The sequence below is a fragment of the Panthera uncia genome (genome assembly GCF_023721935.1).
Source record: "Panthera uncia isolate 11264 chromosome C1 unlocalized genomic scaffold, Puncia_PCG_1.0 HiC_scaffold_3, whole genome shotgun sequence".
NCBI lineage: Eukaryota > Metazoa > Chordata > Mammalia > Carnivora > Felidae > Panthera > Panthera uncia.
In genome coordinates, this window is record NW_026057584.1 from 64999804 (window position 1) to 65004759 (window position 4956).

Below are 4956 nucleotides of genomic sequence, written 5' to 3' on the forward strand. Positions count from 1 at the left end.
CTAGGTCTCAAGACTGCTGGCCTTTAGACCAAAACTATATCATCAGTTCTCCTGGTTCTCAGGCCTTCAGACTCAGACTGGAATTACCATTGGCTCCCCTGGATTTCCAGCTTGTTTATCATGTTAGTCAATTCCTATGATAAATCCCTTTCTATTTATATATAATTTTATTTATTCTCTCTGTGGAAAACCCTAATACAGAGAATAACAGTTAACCAGAATATATGACCCTGTTAGGTAGCTGTGTGCTAATTTTAAAAAAAGATAAAAGTTACAAACAATTCTTAGAAATACAGTGGCTTCCCTGGATGTGAGAGTTTGTCAGATTTCCTCATAATTTCGATGACCTTGACAGTTTTGAGGAGTTTTGGTCAGGTATATTGTAGGATGTTCCCATACTGAAATTTGTCTTACATGCTTCTTCTGATAAGACTGGAGTTATGGGTTCGGGGGAGGCAGACCACAGAAGCCAAGAATCATTCTCATCACATCATAGTAAGAGTACACACTATCAATAAAATTTGTTGATATTGACCTTGATCATTTTGCTGAGGTAATGTTTGTTAAAATTCTCTACTGTGAAGTTACTCCTTCCCCATTTCCATACTGTACTCTTTGCAAGGAAGTCACTATTTGCAACCAACACTTAAGGAATAGGGATTTATACTCCCCCCCTCCTTCAGGGTGTAGTATCTACATAAATTATTGGGAATTTTCTGCATGGAATATTTGTCTCTTTTCCCCCATTTAGTCAGTCATTTATATCAGTAAGCATTCACAGATAGTTATTTATATTATTATTTTTAAGGTTATAGTGTTTATCAAGTTAAATTTCTAAAACTAGCAAGATAAAATATGAGTTGTTAGGACGCAGATCACACCCTAGGGAATATTTACCTGGTAATCCCAATGACACCACAAGCTAAATGATTCCCAGTGTTTCCCTTTTGCATACTTTCTTCATTTCCACCTTTGTCCAAGGCATCTCATTTCTCATGGCCCACCATTGTGTGGCTAGTGAGGGAATGGTCTTCTGAGACTTCAATCACAGAATCTTCCATAGACACTTTGGCCATCCTTGCCAGCAGTCACACTGTCCAGGTCTCCAACATGGTCTCTTAAACTTTTGGCCCACTGTGTTTTTGGATAGAGAATTAAAGTGAGGACATACACTGGTATAGCCTTGAGTACTGTGTCTAAACTAATGGATGTGGAATCCGTGTTCACCTTCTGTCAATCCTGTAATGGTTCCTGATCTCTAGCAGGCCCACTTTCATTCTGCATGAAGTGGATGGTGCCCTCCACTGGGCACTGGCCCTTCAGCATGCACACGGCCTTCATCTCCGTGACTCCAAAGGATGTACTTCAGTTCAGGCTCCCAGGGCTGTGGAGGATGGCACAGAAGTCGCCAGCCTCCACAGATATTTATTTTATAATTTGGATAATAATCCAATACCACTTAATTTATTTTGCTACCTTGTGACTTTTTTGTGTGGTCTTTGCTTGTTCTTAGCATTTCCTTAATTTCTGGTACTACAAGATGCTCCAGGCCCTTCTTGTAAGGTTTTCTTGCCTCAGTCCTAAAATCACTAATTTCACCAAGGAAATGCTTGGTGCTATTAAATGCTATTTTATCTGATATTAATAGTGCTAGTCCTAGATTCTTTATGGTAGGGAGGGGAGAGGTGGTGGCATGGGATTTTATTGGTACCATATTAACTTTCTATGTTTTAAGTTTCACTCTTTCTAGGGCCATTATATGTTTTAAGTTTCACCCTTTCTAGGGTCATTAGGTTTAAGTGTATCTAATGAAAATAAAAATTAGGTAGATTTGTCTCATCTAATTGTAGAGTGTTTCTTTACCAGATGAAAATAATCAACTTTTATGTGTACATTTATTTCTATATCTTCACTTACCTGTAATTTTAATTTGCATTAATTCATATCTCCTTCTATATTTCATTATTTTCACTGAAGTAAAGTAAATTTCTCTATTTCCTTTTCCCTACTCCTTGTGTAGATACTATATTTAAAGTTTTAGTGGTTACCCTCAAATCGTTCACAGGTATACTTGTATTAATGAAGTCTATAATAAATAACGCTCTCATCTTTCTACATAATTAAAGAACATTAGCATAAATCATTTAGGTTTAATATTTCTATTTTCCACTTTTCATATTATGTTCTCTTATATTTAAATTTTATTTATTTTCAAAATTTGGGTTGGATTGGCAGTAATTTCTTGTTCTTTTAAAAATTGGGGGCACGCTAGTAGTGACCGCCTTGACAATAACAACCACAAATCCTATTCAAACCATAATTTGAGAATTTATGTATTGAAGAGGAAGGGTTTGAATTAAGGTTTGAAGTACTGTAGATTGGAATGGCAGAAAAAATTTAAAGCACATACATGCACATGCATGTATCATGAATATGAAAAAGTCCACTCACTGGAAAGATGCAACCAGTTTGAATAATCATCCACCATATTACTAGCAAGTGAAGAATGTTTCCTTAAATGTAATAATCAAAACTATTATTCATGCTATCTTTATCTTAATATCAATCATTCTGCCAAAGAAATAAATAGGTGTGATTTATTTTTTTGAAGGACTAAAACTAAAGTGGGTCTCAAGATGATGTAAACTATTTCTACAGATACAGAAGATGTTTAGTTGTACATGTGGAAAATGTACACCTTTGGCATAGGAAAATTTGAAATTCTTCCCTTTTGAAAGACACAGGTGCCTGATAGCTTGTTACCAGCTCTTTAGAAACAATCAGAGGAATGGGAGAAAAATAAAACTATAGAAGTGAAAAAAGAGTATGAGAATTACATAATGCTGCCAACCAGCCTTAAATTTTCAGCTTGGCAAACAACTTGATTATTGACTAAGGTTAGCAGAAACGAAAAACATATTTGAAGACTCAAGTCAGGAAGATAAATATGTTATATCCATCTGGCAGGCAAGCAGTGTTTTCCCGTGGAATAGGGGAACCATCTCTAGAGAGAGGATTGGGTTTAGTCAGAGTTATATAACCCAACTGCAGAGATTTAAAGAGAAGGAAATAGAATTGAGAAAATCTCTCTGCAATTACTTTACAGGCCACTAATTTTAATCTCATATTGGAAAAGTTTATTCAAAAAAATAAATGTAAAAAATGACAGGAAAAACAAGCACAAATTTTAACAATACCTTTTGTGGTGAACAGACTACCTATGATCTTACAACCACATCTTTGTGTAATTTCTGTATGGTGGGCCAGTACCTATGGCTTGCTTCTAACCAAATGGATGCAAAAACGTAATGAGTGTTGCAATCTTTGTGCCACTATCTCTATCTCCATCTTTCCCTAGCTTAGAAGAAGCAAGCTGCCATAAATCATACAGTTGCAAGGCAATGAAAACAACTTGAGAGAGCTTAGAAGCAGACTGCCCCACTCGAGTCTCGAGATAGGAACCCTACACTGGCTAACACCTTGACCGCAGTCTTGCAGAGAACCTCACTAAGCCATGTGTATACTCCTGAGCCATGAAAACCATAAGATAGTAAGTATATTTGTTGAAAGCTTCCATGTCTGTGGTAATTTTGTTATTTAGCAATATAAAAATAATAAACCTACTTACATAACTTACATTAAGTTATTTATTTGTTTATTCATTCAGTACATGCTTAGGCACTGGGCTGAGTCCAGTGCTAAACCAAGGTTTCAGCTTAATGAGTCAGACTCTCACTATGTTGTGCAACAATTTGGGGGAAATACAGGATTCTGTTGGAGTTACAGAAGGCTTTCTGGGGGAAAAAGGATATCTATATAAAATTTGAAGTATAAATTTTCTAGGTGAAAAGAATATGAAATGAAGAATGTTTCAGAAAGAGACAATTCATGCAATGCTCAGGATGACACTGAAAATAGATCAGCCTAGCAGTTTAGATGTGTGTGTGTGTGTGTGTGTGTGTGTGTGTGTGTGTGTGTGTGTGTGTTTAGCAGAAGTGGGAGGCAGCAAAAGACTGAAAAAAGAAGTACATGTATGTGGGTTTTTTCTTGTAAATCATGTTAGAGTTTGGGCTGTATCCTAATAAACTGCTATTTTCCTTTAGGTGTGTGTAGCTATTTTCTCTTCACTTATTAAAGTTTCTGGATTTGAAAGAGCAATCTGTGTGTGTGTGTGTGTGTGTGTGTGTGTGTGTGTGTGTGTATTATCATTCTGGCCTCAGCTCACTCCATCTCCAACTTTCTTATATGAAGTAAATACCATGATAGAGGTTGGAGTAAATGATGAAGACAGCATTGCAGAACTTGCCTCTAATATCAGGGCTGTTTGGTACAGCCATGTAAGCTTAAATATTAAGAACTCCAGAAGATTTCAGTCACATAGAGCAATGTTTTTCAAACACCAGTATGCATAAGAATTACCCAGCGATCTTTTTTAAAGTGCAGGTTCCAATTCAGTAAGTCTGGGAAGGGCCTCAGATTCTGAATTTCTAACAGGATCTCAGGTGATGGTGATGCTGCCTGTCTAAAGAGCACCTTGCAATAACAGAAATAAATCATAATGTAAATTGCAATTTACATATAACATAAATCATAAAGAGTCCTCTGGACATGGTTAGTGGCATGGCTTACTACTAGAGCAGCTGGAGCCTCATGACTCAGAAATCTCAGGTGAGGTTAGAGCGATGTGATAAAACTCAATTAATTATGAAGATTTTTTTAAATATGAAAGGATGTCTTTGAGCTCTTTTGAATAAAAAGTTTTATCATGCCCAATTTCACTTCCTTAGGTAATGTACTGTGATTAAAATAGAGTTTAGGGCTTTGTATTTCTTATCTGTTCAGTATTGAGCCACTACCAGCCCTGAAATCCCAAGCAGAGCTCTATGACGGGAAAATCCAGACTCATTTTCCCACTGTCTTATGGCCTGATTCTCTATTAAGGCTAGCTTGATGAAT

At 36.4% G+C, this 4956-nt stretch overlaps 1 pseudogene; it reads right to left on the reverse strand.

The window, feature by feature from the left end:
* Positions 1–893: 893 nt before the first annotated feature.
* LOC125910918 (superoxide dismutase [Cu-Zn]-like) lies at positions 894–1341 on the reverse strand (annotated as a pseudogene).
* Between the last annotated feature and the right edge of the window lie 3615 nt (positions 1342–4956).